The following is a 15,264-nucleotide window of genomic DNA, read 5'->3' as shown; positions in this document are numbered from 1 at the left end:
CAGGAATAGCTGTTACCTCCTTAGCTGGGACTAACTGGAAGTTTAAAATTTGGCTTAAAGGGTTTTATAAACTCTCAAAGAGCTGACAGATAAGTTGGTGAAAGTGTAAAGTAGGCAATGTTCCGTTAATTTATTCAAGCAATATTTATTGAGCACCTATTCTAGATGATAGAGATACATCAGTGAAAAACACAGCCGAACAACCCTGTGTTTTTGAAAACTGCATTCTATCTGGGGGAGAGAGATAATAAGGCTAATAAGTAGGTGAATTTTAGATAAGAGCTATGAAAAAAACAGAACAGCAAGAGATCGAAAGAGCTGTGGGGAAGTGATCATTTTAAATAGGGTGATCGAGGCAGACCTGATTGAGAAAAGGGGCATGTGAGCACAGACTTGAAGGAAATGAAGGAGGAGCCATGTGGAAATTGTGTAGGAGAGTGCAGTGTCTAGCCAAGAAAATAGCTTTTGAAAAAGTCATGAAGCAGGAGCAGGCCTGGCCTCTGTGAGGAACACAGAGAACAGCATGGCCGGAGTGGAATGGATGAGAGGGCAAGAGCAGGAAGACAAATTAGCATGGTAACAGGGGACAGATCCTGGAGGCCTTTAGACCTAAGCACTTTGGCTTTTACCCAGTAAAATAAGCAGCCTTTGGAAGCTTGAACAGAGGACTGATAGGACTACTTTTTCCAAAATATCATTCCAGATACTATGTTGAGAACCAATTACAGAAGAACAAGGGTTAAGGTAGTGAATTTGTTTAAGAGGTTATTTACTTGATCCAGTAGAGAATTAATAGTCACTTAGGTCAGGGTGTACACACACACGCACGCACGCACACACACACACACACACACACACGAATGACTGGAGTATAAAAAGACTTTTGGGGAAGAACTAGTCATGGGGTCATAAATGAAGTTTCTTTCTAACCCTGAGGCTCTAGGACCTTGGACAGATACCTGCAAGGTGAGATTCTAGGGGACTCAAGAGCCCGGTTCACCCCAACAGCTTAGTCAATCTTAGGATGCTTCCTGAAACCTTAGCACCAGTTGTATATAAATTTTCTTAAGAATTCAATTCCAGTTTAGATGTGAATTACCCCGGGGACATGAAATCTATAGATAATTGTCACTTACATATACATTTGAATGAAGAAACTGAGAAAACTGCTGCTATAGATAAAGGGGACAGGACTTGCTCTACATGTGTCCTAAGAGAAACATTTCCTTTTATGTTGAAGCTAAAGAAAAAGTGATTACTCAATATTATGTAACAACCTAAATGGGAAAAGAATTTGAAAAAGAATAGATACATGTATGTGTATAACTGAATCACTCTGCTGTACACCTGAAACTAACACAACATTGTTAATCAACTGTGCTCCACTATAAAATAAAAAGTTAAAAAAAAAAAAAAAAAAAAAGCAGCACAGCTGACATTCACCGAGCACTCACTCAGTGAGTGAGTGAGAAAAAAAGGGTGATTGATCATTACAATCGCCTTTGGCAGATTTTGGGTTTGTTATGGAGAAGCTGTTCGTTTTGGTAAACCATGATATGAAGGAGAAATGAAAAGCGGGGCCTGTGAGAGGTAAAGCACCCTGTGCTGCTTTCCCCATGGCTTCTAAGCCTTCTAAGAGTTAATGCACCAAACTCACAAAACACAGTGAAGGGTGTGTGTGTGGTGTGTGTGCATATGTGTGTATGTGTACATAAAGGGATGGGGGGTGTGCAAAGAGACTAATGTGACAGAAAGCACATGAGTGGGTCTAAAACACTATAGGATGCTATGGAGGCACGTATTAGAGGCAGTTAAGCCAGACTGAGAGATGAGGAAAACTGTCAGAATGAGAGACTTCTGAGACCTAAAGAATGAGCAGACATTCAATAGGAGGGAGTGGAGATGGGAAGAAATATAACACTCCAAGTAAGGGCAATGCCCTTGAGGTGAAAAAGAGGAGAGCTGGCTGTTTGAAAGAAATAGAGAAGGTAACTTCCATGATGGGGAATGTGTCTGAGGACTGGGCAAGAGAAGTAGTGGGGGAAACCTCGCCAAAGAGTTAAGTGGGAGCCATTGAAAAGTTTTCTATAGGAGACTGCCAGGACAAGATTTTTATTTTATATGACTTTGTTGCCATGAGCGGAGAATCCACTACAGATATTGACCAGTAGCCCAAGAGAAAGATGACGGTGGCCTAGAGAGTGAAGATCCAAAAAAGTCAAGATAGTTAGAAGCACTTAAAAGATAAAATAAGTAGGGCTTCCCTGGTGGCGCAGTGGTTGAGAGTCCGCCTGCCGATGCAGGGGACATGGGTTCGTGCCCCGGTCTGGGAAGATCCCACATGCCGCGGAGCAGCTGGGCCCTTGAGCCATGGCGCTGAGCCTGCGCGTCCGGAGCCTGTGCTCCGCAACGGGAGAGGCCACAACAGTGAGAGGCCCGCATACCGCAAAACAACAACAACAACAAAAAAAGATAAAATAAGTACGATGTACTCACTGACTACATATGGCAGAGAAGTGGGAGAGGGAACTAGAGATGGTGGCCAAATTTCTTTTTGAAACAAACACACAACTTTTATCAAACTTTACTCAATTCAGACTTTTAAAATGACACTTCAGATTTTAAAGATTAAGCAGTATACAGTGGGAAGAGCACAACACAGAGTCAGGCAACCTGGATTCTATTCTCAATTCGGCTACTGACTGTGTAAACTTCCCCTGCTACATGAGGCAGGAAATACATGGATCTCTGAAAAATAGGAGGTTTCTGCTTGGTGATGGGAGCCAGGCTGGTGCTGCAGACAGAGGAGCCATCTCTCTCTCTGACATTCTGGCAGGGGGCCACATAATACACTGATTCCATTTGGCAGCACCAAAGTAGTTAATGAAAACTCCTCTTTCAAGATGTGACATGTTCCACGTGAGCTGTCAGAAGGAAAGTTTACATAATGAAGAGCACTGGCATGGATCAAAGCCATCTGCAATAGCCCAGTTTCCCTTGGAGCATCTTGTGACTGGGGAGTCCTTCTGAGAGGAAAGCAGAGAGATGAATTCTGGTTCTGTGAACAGCTAGCCAAGGGGATTAGCTCACTGGACTAAAAAGGTTGAGATGAGAGGTTTGATTTTTAGGGGATCGGCGAATGTAATGCTGCATGGTGTGTATTGTTTTGGCTAGAGGACCACCCAGAATGCATTCACCGTACTTCCAGCACCAAACACTCCCCTCTTTCAAGATGCCGTCTCCTCTACTCGTTCCACGGTTCAGGTAACACAGGCACACAGGTGGCCCTTCATTGCTCAAGCCCCCGTAAGTGGTTGTGGGTGGGCATGAGGAACATGTGAGTCCAAAGAGAGAAAATCTCTTTTCTGGAAATTCTGTGGCCAAGGTGCTCTCCCCTCCAACCATCCTCCCTACCTCCCCCACCCACTCTTCACTCTAGATCTCCATCTGGAAAGATGTAGTTCTAGGAGCCTACTTGCACTTCTCCAACTACCCTGACAGGTGAAGTTCATGTAGCCAGTAGCAGAATTAAGACTAGAATCCACATTTCCCGACTGCCACCCCTGTGCCCTTTCCACTGTGTGTTACTTCATCTTTAAAATATGGAATGCTCTTTTGTAAATATGAATTGAGTAACTAAATGAGGAGGGCTTATCCGACGATGGAGCCAATCAAGAAAACAAGGAGAGGAGCAACAGGTCATCACTTCATTATTTGAGCCCTGAAGCCAACCCACTCTGGACTTCTTAGCTATAAGAGTCAATAAACTCCGTTGGTCTTTACAGTTTGGTTGCTTGTAATACAAAGATCCCTAACTGATACATAGACTTTTCTTTCTCTAAATCCAAAGGCTTTTCTCAAACCTAGTCCATGGTTTTACTAGCACATGACACCAACTGTTAAAACAGAGGTAGAGAAGAATCTGTACTACTCCTTCCCTCCATCAGGAAGAGGGGCAAATGGAAAAAAAGCTTGCATCCTGACTTCAAATTCTGTCCACACTTGATTCAATCTCCCAGGGCACAAAAAAATTGACCTCTGGGCTCCTGTAAGTAAAGGACAGATAATGTCCCATGCTGTTTCTTCTCACGGGGCTGCTGAGAGTATGAAATTATCCCATGCTTGCGAAAGGATTCTGGCAAGTCTAAAGCCTGACAGAGCTATCTGGTATGATTATTAGGTCAAAAGATGTGCTCTTATTCATAGGCTTTCAGTATCACAATGAGTTATGAAAAACAACATGCCAATATAGAGCACATGTATAAGTCTGGTGCTGGACGAAGCAAGTGGAAAAAGTTCAACAGTCATTTAAGTCAATGTTCGTCATGAGATTAAAATTTAGTACATCTATAACACATGCTGCTATTTTAATGAAAAGTTCTATTTTTGCAGAACAAAGCATATGATGACATTTTACATTTTTTTCTTCATCAGAGGTGATTCCCTGGGCTCTAGAACCCTGCCAAGGTACCATGATTGTACAGAGAAAAAAAATATATAAACATTGCCCCCAGAGGAATCTACATTCTAAAAGGCAACTTCCTGACAATATTTTTTTTAACATCTTTATTGGAGTATAATTGCTTTACAATGGTGTCTTAGTTTCTGCTTTATAACAAAGTGAATCAGTTATACATATACATATGTTCCCATATCTCTTCCCTCTTGTGTCTCCCTCCCTCCCACCCTCCCTATCCCACCCCCCTTGGTGGTCACAAAGCACCGAGCTGATCTCCCTGTGCCACGCGGCTGCTTCCCACTAGCTACCTGTTTTACGTTTGGTAGTGTATATATGTCCATGCCACTCTCTCGCTTTGACAATTTTTAAAATCAATGAAGCTGACAGAAGTGACAGCTGAAAAACACAGCTATTTGCCAGTACCCCCCCCAGGCATTTCATCTGCATAATGACTGTATCTCCTGCATAAATCACTTATCTCTAAAGCCTGAATATCTATACATTCAGAGGAGAAAATCCAAATCAAGGATTGATAGCTTTAAAAATAGGTTATTTTAAAGTCAATTTCCTGTCCTCTTCTTTAACTCCCCCACGTTTCCTCCCAAAAGCTTTCAGGAACTAAGTGTCCTCAGACCTCATCAGCTAGCTTCCTTCTAGCAATATTAAAAGAAAAAAAAATAGCTTCATCCTATTTCTAATCATTCATAATTAATTACTCTTATTAAAACATCAGTTCTTAATTAGTATTTAGCTTCTTCTACTTCTTGCAAGTATGGGCCTTGTCTAACTTAACTTTTTGTTCCATGGTAGGCAATGATAGTTTCCTAGTGAATCACATAGCAGAACAGGCAGGTGATCAAATGTAATGGGTTGATACTGTGAGGTGCTCCAGCAATTTGCCCCAGTTCTATTAAAAAGTATTCATTAGGAAGTGACCACTGGGCTGGAAAACAAGGACCAGGCAGGCCTCAGGAGGCAGCATGGTACCCTTTATGGAACTGGCGTACACACTGACACTGCCCGATTTCTGCATGATATGGCTCTCGCCTCCCCCTAGCCTCCAGCTTCCACTTGTCCACACTGCTTCTCACTTAGCAAACTCCAGCTATTCTTCTTCAGTCCCTCCCACATGCCAAGGAATTCCCCTATTTGTGGACTTTTTCTCCTCTCTGTTCCCCAAGAATCATTCTCTAAGTGGCTCTTTCCCATCCTTCAGGTCTCATCTTGAACGTGGTGACGTTTTGTCACATCACCTTTTGAAATACACCCTTTGCCATTTTTTCTTTAACTTAGGATCTCATGTATTTCTTTCACAGCACCTAAAGTAATTCATCATTATTTATTTAAAATGTATTATTGGTTTACTTATTTAAATTTATTTATAGATTATCATACCTCCTAGAACTATGCTGTGCAACTCAGTAGCCACATTAATTTAAATGAATTAAAATGACATAAAATTAAAAATTCAGCTTCTTAGTCATGCTAGTCACGCTACAACGTTCAGTAGCCATAAGTAGCTGGTGGTACCACAGTAGGCAGTGAATACAGGACAACAGAAAATTCTATTAGATGACACTGTTCTAGAATATAAGCTCCTTTAAGGCAGAGTTCACCATCCATCTTGTTTGCTGTTGCACTCTGGTGCCCATCACAATGCCTGGAACACGGTAGGCGCTCAAATATTTGTTGAATAAATGTATGAACTAAATAAATAAAAGGATTACTAAATGACTACTAGTAAGAAAAATCTTAAATTAAGAGGAAGAACCAGAATAGATAGTTGGGGTAGATTATTTGGAAATGATTCAACCCCTGCCTGATACACAGTTTGCCATAAAACACACATCGTATATAACTGTTGTTGACTTATCCCCTCCCCACGGTAGAATATAAGCTCCCTCGGGGCAGGGACTTTTCCTTGTTTGCTGCTGTATTCTCAACACCCAGAACAGAGCCTATGTGTGGTGAGAAAATACAGACCATCTAGTTCCTTTTCATATACTTATTTTCACATAGAGAAATGAAATGACAATTTCATTTGTAGAGAAATTGCATCCATTCCCCAAATATCCCACTTGTATCACTCCTCTTCATAATGCCTGCCCAATTTTGTCAATTCTTTTTGTTTTTTTAAATCCACAGCCCTGCCCCCCCTGCTCTTGGTAGCTGTTCGATAACTCCCTGGAAGCAGATGCAGGATTCCCTCCCTGACCCCCAGCTAATATTTTGTATACTCACTCCTCAGTGTGACCTACATCTTCAGCCAGTGGCTTGTGCTCAGGCTTTCCTCTTTCCATCTGTGTCCATACCGGGGTGTCTACTTTCAATTCTGACAAACAGCTGTCACCCTCCAGCTAAGCATCTAATGGCTGTAAATAGTTCCACATGTTCCTTCTCCAAGGTGATAGGAGTGCTGAGCAGGATTTCTTGGAGTTGAATTAATTCTGAATCTTATTTGTCTTTCAAGGGCTGAGCTTAGAACTCTTCTCCTTCATGAAAACTTCCCTTCCTGCCAGAATCAGATGTGAACATGCGTTTGCCTTTAGCCTGAGCACATTTGAAGGAAGTCATTTACTTGTAGCCAAAAAATGCCAAAGTACAGCACTCCGTAGCTCCTCTCCAACAAAGTCATTTCTTTATCCTCTCACCTCTCATAGCAATTTATCTATTCCTCTCTGATGACGTATATTACTATCTATCTTGTTTTGTAATGATTTATGTTCAGGTCTTATCTCTATAAGGCAGGAATTTATCTTTACATATCACCCAGCCTTACACAGAATAAGCATCTAATAAGTGATTTTCACATGAATGAGACAGAGTGTCTTGTGCTGGGCCCGTGGTTTGGATTTCAAATTCTCACCTAATAATTTCTGTTTGAAACCTTGGCAAGATGTGGAGAAGAGAAAGAGCCTTTCAGCCCTATGAACAGACAATAACAACAGCAACAAAGGAACTTTACATGGAATACACAAGGTCTAAAATGCTATGATTTTAAAATGATCAAACACTCCACTCTCATCTAAATTTTCACTCATACTGACATATCATTGTAAGGGCAATAGCCAGGGAGGGAGGAGATGCCATGTTCTAGAAAAGTGGCTTATTTTTATTGTTTGATAATAGGTTAGAATGAAGATATTGTGAAGAATGTGATGAAAGGGCATTCATGAAAGCAAGGGTATGGCAAGGCAGATAGAAAAGCAGTCAAAGACAAATAGATGTTTTTTCAACTAATTACTCTTTCCCCAAATGATGGCACAGACCCTGTCATTGCTCCAATGTTCCTTTTCCTCAATGTTATAACCTACTTCTGGTTATAATACCTAAAATTCCAGCATTTGAGACACATACTTCTTAGTTTTTACTTTTCATTTCTAAGAGACTCTCATAAATTGTAAAATCCTCTTAAATGGTTAACACACCAAGATTAAGACATGAATATAGTCAAATAAAAAAAAAAGCTGTCCACTAAGAAATATAACTATAGAATTGGCTCTGTCACATTTGTTGGGGGAACCCTGGTGGCTTCTCCTCAGTTGCCTTGTATGCAAAATTAGTACTGTATGTACACACACACATGGATATATGGATGTGCAGACACATCTATTTTATATAGGTACATTCAATATAAAATGGGTAATAGGTACTAGTAAAGGCTACAAAAGACCGTTCTTTTCATAGAAAATTAAAATGGTTAGGCAACATATAAGACCAACTGATTTAAATTTTTTATTTTACATATGGGGAAGTTGTGACCCAAAGCACTGACGTATTTTCCTAGAAAATGGTTATTCATTTCCTTTTCTTCTAGAGTAATTTTCCTATGAGGAACATTCCACTTTCACAATTCCAGATTTTTTTTTTTTTTTTTTTTTTTTGCGATACGCGGGCCTCTCACTGTTGTGGCCTCTCCCATTGAGGGGCACAGGCTCTGAACGCGCAGCCTCAGCGGCCATGGCTCACGGGCCCAGCCGCTCCGTGGCACGTGGGATCTTCCCGGACCAGGGCACGAACCTGCGTCCCCTGCATCGGCAGGTGGACTCTCAACCACTGCACCACCAGGGAAGCCCTCACAATTCCAGATTTTTGAGACTCAAGAGAAATCACATCTCTTCTCAACACTAAGAACAGGACTATAATCCAAGAACAGGGGAATATACAAAATATTTAATATCTGGAACAGCATAGATATCAGCCACAGACAACCATAACTGCCCAGATAAGTACTGGGCAATATCTTCTCTGCCTAGGAGTAAACAAATCAGGCTGTTCCATTCCCACTGGCTGTAGTGACAGGTGACTGGTTCAGGAATGGTCACAAGAGAAAAGTCAAGCCACAGAGTGGAGCTGAGGCCTTATGGGACTTACTGGGGAAAGAAATTTTCTCCCTCTTTGGGGTTTTGCTGAATGATCAGAGTGAAATAATAGTAAAGTGATTGAGGGCCACCACATAAACTCTGAGAGAAGCACCAATACAGAGGGAAGAAGAACTAAAGAGATGGAGAAATATAGGTCCTTATGATATTGCTTGTATTCTAGCCAGAATCAACCTGGCACATTTTAAGCATGTGCGCCAAAAAAGCTCCACCAACCTTTTTTTTTTTTTTTTTTTTTGCTAAAACCAGTTTGACTTGGTATTGCAGACAAATAAGACCTGAATAATAACCCAGATCACCTAGGAAAAGTAGCAGGACCAAGACTCAAATCCAACAAAGTCTCTTAACTTAAAGTTGAAGTTTTCTTTCTATTATATCAGAGGTTCTCATTTGGTGGTGGAATGGGGGAGAATGTTAGGTGGAGGTACTTTTCAAAAACAGACATTTGCCCTCAACACTTCTGCCCCCAAGGAAACGAGAATAAAGAAAAAACATGGGTGTGTGGGGGGTGTAGAAGGAAAATGGAGGTGAAAATATATTTTGAGAAAGGCCCTCCAGTGACTGACACATCCTTAGTTCTAAAACAACTCTACAATCTTAGGTTGCTTTGTTACACTGAGGGCCAAGGGCTCAATTATGGTGTAGAAGTGAAATTGATTTAAAGCACTGCCTTATGTCTTATGAATCAAATAACTGTTTTCTGAGCTAGTAACAATGAACAATGTACTAGAAAAATCCCTTCCTAAAAGGAAACGATTGACTTCTCTGGGTCCCTGAAATAAAATTACTTTTTAGAATTGCCGGAAATAAGCGCGTAACAGTCATGCTTTTGAAGAACGCTATTCACCAGTGACTACTGGAGGGCCCCTTTTTCTTCTCACAAGCAGAAATGACAATATCCTCAAAGATGTAGAACAAACACAGTACCGGACCTGTCAGCTCCTGTACAAATCTCATGTTGTTTGGGATGTTTACATAATTTTGCATGAATTGTAATAATGCAGGCTATCTTGTTAGTAGGTTTCAGGCATACTAAAGGGAGTGACAAATTCTTTCTGAGTGTTACCTAGAAAAGAAAATGGAGTTTCAAATATGGTTTTGGACTGAAAGGTTAAGGCAGAATTTTAGGCCAATTCTGAATATTTAGCAGTGCCTTTGGGGATGCCAAATTGAGAAGAACGATGAAGTCCCATCTGGATACAGTGGGAAAGGGTGTCATGATTGATGATTGATGTCCACCGTGGTAATGGAAAGGGAAAGTGTAGTTTGAGTGCAATTTACGTATCTACTCTAATTTAGATCACCCACAACTAATAAAGGCTTCCAGTTGTATTTTTCAACTTGCACAACCTCCTGTAAATACCCTCTAAGAAATAATCACACTGGCATTTGGCCATTATTTTTGAGCTAAATAACTAATTGGCTTATTTTCAGAAATAACCCTTAAGCTGTTTTGGCTGTTTCTATCAACTGTACCTCCACTGTCATTTCCAGGGAACCTTCTCTTTCACTATTTCCATCTAGTACAAGTGAAGAGGATGGATGTCAGCTGATAACCTTCACACTTAGGGAGAGACACTGTTTCATTCTGGGAAAAGCTGTTATATCAGTTAAAAATTTTGGGTACCAATCCCTCTTCTTCTAAGTACTGGCTGTGCATCCTTGTGTTAATCAGTTGACCTTTCTGAGCTTCAGGTTCTTCACCTGTATCACGGAGAGACCTGTTAGCTGTGCTGATGCCCTATTGGAATAATGTACCTAAGAGTGGTCTGGATAATGAGAAGTGCTATATAATGTACAAGTGCTATGAATAGGAGTTATTACTAAGAGAAAAAATTCTGCAGAGCTCACTCTGTAACATCGAGAGACCTTTTGCAATTACAGACCCCTTAAGGTCTACCAATTTCAATTATGGTTAAGTAAACTCAATTCTACCACACAGGGTGATAACCCTGGTGAGAACTATTATGCTGACTCACCTGATGCCTTCAGTCTTGTCACCCTGTTGAGCATTATTCAAGCCTCTCTCCAGGCCAGTTAGAGCTCGCTTTTTGAGCTCCCCTTTGGTCTGTCTTGATCCTCTACTAGATTAGAACCTATTCATGTTATAACTTTCTATCCCATTAATCTGATATTCTCCTCACTCCTGCCCAGGTTTCCACTGTTGCCTCTATCCTTGGCCTGTAAACACAGGCTCCAAACTCCTCAAACCTCTAACGATGCTCCTCTTCCACTGACTTATCTGAGCAACTTCAGTGGGCTCCATCTTTGCATCTAAACCAATATTTTTGTAACCATCACTTTATGATCTTCACATTGATATTCCTGAATAATTATGTCCTAGCTTTGTATTCTCTTTTTCTCACTCATATTGTTTTTCTAATTTTTAAAAAATTACAAAATTGGGCTTCCCTGGTGGCACAGTGGTTGAGAGTCCGCCTGCTGATGCAGGGGACACAGGTTCGTGTCCCGGTCTGGGAAGATCCCACATGCCGCGGAGCGGCTGGGCCCGTGAGCCATGGCCGCTGAGCCTGCGTGTCCGGAGCCTGTGCTCCGCAATGGGAGAGGCCACAGCAGTGAGAGGACCGCGTACCGCCAAAAAAAATAAATAAATAAAAATTAAGAGGTACATCAGAAGCATTATCTCAGTTAATCCTCCTAACAAGCCTATGAGGTTTGTAGATGAGAGAATGAATACGCATAAAGGCTAATAAAACTGTCCAAGATCACAGAGATAGGACGTAACAGAGACGGAATTTAAATCCAGGTCTACATGACTCAGAAGCTCATACTCCTTCCACAGTACATGCTGTGCTTCAAGTCCTCATCCATCTGGCAGTTATCTTCATTCTGTACTTCAGATGAGTGTGCCATAAAGGCCTATAATGCAATCTGTTCATCATCCAAGAAAGATACGCCATTATTGCAGGCACCATCAAAATACCCGTCAACATTACTAACACTGACCATCAGCCTCTGTATCTCTCCATAGTATCTCTGGACTTTGGAAAACCATAAGGGAAAAACTACGGGGTCAGTTATTATTGGTCATACAATTAGGACAAAGTACGAGAAGATTCAATGCTTCTAGTATTTTACAAGTTGGAGATGAAGGTCAAATCCTTATGTTTCTCATGGGTTATGTCACCAGGTTTACAACAGACACTCAATTTGTTCCAAAACCCTGGGCTCCTGGAAAACTACCAGGTTTAAAATTATAGAAATCAGTTTATTTTCCAACCTGATAATTTGAAAGTGAAATTGAGATCAGAAAGGTCAAGTGGTTTACTTATAATCACTGCAGCTAACACTATTCAGTGTCAGACTTGTAATAGAATATAAATCAGCATATATGGCTTCCTTCATCAAGAAAGTTTTGCTACCAAAAAATAAAAATCAGCTGAACCAAACAGTATGCTTAGTAACGTAATTGACCAATATTCTATACACATTCCTTATGTAGTGCGGTCTAGCAGTAAGAAGTTTGTGAACTTGCAGTCCCTTATTTTGAGTAGTATTGACTGCAGCTAAGTAGTTTACAAAGTCAGGATTGGAAACTAGTTCCCAGATACCAAACTTACGCTCTTTCGATTCAACTAGCATTTCCTACACAGCGCTCCATGAAGCAGTACTCCTGTAAGCCATTTAGTAATAGGTGTTCCATACTGTCAATAACTTTGGAAAACATCCTTCCAGCATGTTTAAGTTTTTTTTTTTCTTTCTTATACTACTGAATCTTGGTGGTTTTACTATGTCAGTTGTGCTCCATGACATTCAGAATGGACGAGACTGAGGGCTTCCCTGGTGGCGCAGTGGTTGAGAGTCCGCCTGCCGATGCAGGGGACACGGGCTCGTGCCCCAGTCCGGGAAGATCCCACATGCCGCGGAGCGGCTGGGCCTGTGAGCCTTGGCTGCTGAGCCTGCGCGTCTGGAGCCTGTGCTCTGCAACGGGAGAGGCCACAGCAGTGAGAGGCCCGCGTACCGCAAGAAAAAAAAAAAAAAATGCTAGCAACAAACAAACAAAGCAAGCACAAACAGCTCTTTTCTCCTTCATGTAGGGAAGGATTGCTTCTTGTTGAGTGAGTTGAGAGTCTGTCTACTCTATAACAGGCACTTCGGTAGAGGACAGAAACCAAAACACCTTGTCACAGGACTTGAAGGGCTGTCAGTGGTAGCTACTGAATCTCTATACACAGGACAATTAGGGGAACAATCGGGATGAATGGGGACCTGGGAGGAGCTAAGTGACTTACCTTGAATTGGAGCTTGCATAGTGAAATCACTGTTAGGTGGTATCATTTGTTGAAGGCTAAATTTGCTGGAGTTGAAAGAAATTTAAAGATGACATCCCCTGACCCCGCCTCCCCTTGGTTCTGCCATTAGAAACAGGCCTTCTGACTGGGGAGACAGATGGCAGAACAGATTATAATACAAAGAGGAGCTCTCTAAACAAGGAAGAGCGTACTGCACTCAGGGAGACCAGAAAAGGGAGTAACTCATAGCCCCAGAAAACTCCTTATGACTCGAAACATTAGGATGCATGGCACACACTGGGTCTCAGTTTTTTCCTCTGAGCGTATTTGAGAACGATACAGTAGTCTCATTTGACAAAACATAGCCTACAGTGACATCTGGTGGTTATTTCTCAAAGGGTCACAAATATTCAATGTTCCTTATAGACAAGGTTTGTTCCTTAAGAGAAAGGTACATCATCTATCAAAATATATGCCACTACTGGGCTACCCATCAGGATAGCAGAAGAATAAGGTGAGATGAGGTGAACAGAAATCCCTCTATACTCAGTCATAAAAGCATGGAGCACCTCCCCTCAAGAGGAGATACCTTGGGTCCTAAGGCCCAAATTAAAAGACAGAAGGTAAAGTCCCATATTCCAGTCCTGGCTGTTTGTCCCTGCAGAACAGGCAGGATTCATTCCCTCTCTGCGCCTCAGGTGCCTATTTTTTTCCAGTATCGGGATTAAACTCTAAGTATTTTTCTCTCTACAAAATAGAGTATCATCTATAAATACATACATACATAAAATCCTCCTAAATTCCCAGGGCCGAGGAAAGCTGGTAGTTAGGATCTCCTATTTGAATACTGCTTCTCTTAACATTAGTCCTTAAAAAATGAAGCAAAATAAAGAGGCTAAAAGTACACTCATAAAAGTAGTAGGAATAGTACCATTCATACCCTTTAAGTGTAGTAGGAGCTAATACAAGCCGTGCTAAGTATTTTTCTATGTGTTACCTCACACCGCTGGCTGTAGACGGTTAGAAGGCATCACCAATAGACAGTCAGTCACAGAATGCCTATTCTGGTCCAGGAGCCACTGGGAAAGACAAGGGGACCACACAAAAGCCCCCCCACTGGGACATGCGCCATAGCCGAGGACATCAACATTGGGTTACAAACCCTGCCTGCCCTCACTTGATTGTGCTTCCCATTCTCCGCAGCCCTTCTGTAGTCACACAGGAGCGAGAAGCAGCCTTGTAAGTGAAAGACCAGGAATGGAAAGACAGAGGAATAGGTGGCAGAGCTGACCCACCATTTCCCAGCTTTTCCACTGGAGGCACCCAAGACTGAATCAGGCTTACTGGAAGAGGGGTAAAATCTAAAACTGGAAGGAATATTGATGCTCTGACATTAGAATGAATGGATTTTTTGTGCCTGGAAAATTAGACTATTTATTATTGTTTTTCAAAGTGACAGCAAAATCTATAAAACATGCCCAAAGTGTTGTCAGGGACATCAAAAAGAGGTTTGACATAGCACAGAGGGGCAGCGATGGCGAAAAGGAATAAAGCTGTTTTCTGTTTGAGGGAGGTTTACCCAATCCAGTTCATTCACTAAACCATATTTACTCTTTGGATTCAATAGAATTGTTGATTTTGAACGATAACTAAGCAAAAGAAACAACCCAGCACAAAACCTCTGAAAGAATGGAAGAGACACGAAATACAAGAAAACAGTACACTCTAGCTGCTTGATTCTGTCAAAGAAATTAAACATAAATGCTCTGAAACAGGAAATAAATCTATAACACACAGTGAAAGGAAAACTAGCAGAGTAAAGGAATGCAGGTATTACATGAACCCTATAAAAGGATGACGGGTTACTCACAGCAGAATTGGCATTCATGAAAAATAATGAGTTGGTGACATGAGGGCAGGCTTGAGAAAAATCACGTAATGCTGAAGTGAAAAAAAAAGACTAAGGTGCTTAGAGAAAATCTAATATATATTTTGGGGGAGATCATAGAGGACCATTATATTAAAAACTGCTCTCCCTGAAGAAGGGGAAAAAAATAATTGCAACAGAAAAAATCATTCAAATATACTGAAGAAATGTGATTGAGGAGAGAAGGCAGTTTATCTGAAGGTCCAATGAGTTTCCTGTTTTCCAGGAAATTTTAATAAATAC

The sequence above is a fragment of the Delphinapterus leucas genome, chromosome 3, assembly GCF_059928025.1.
Source record: "Delphinapterus leucas isolate spDelLeu-1000000601 "Yukka" chromosome 3, BTC_Dleu_Yukka2, whole genome shotgun sequence".
NCBI classification, from domain to species: Eukaryota; Metazoa; Chordata; class Mammalia; order Artiodactyla; family Monodontidae; genus Delphinapterus; species Delphinapterus leucas.
The sequence above is the reverse complement of the archived record's forward strand: the minus strand, read 5'-3'. Positions refer to the sequence as shown.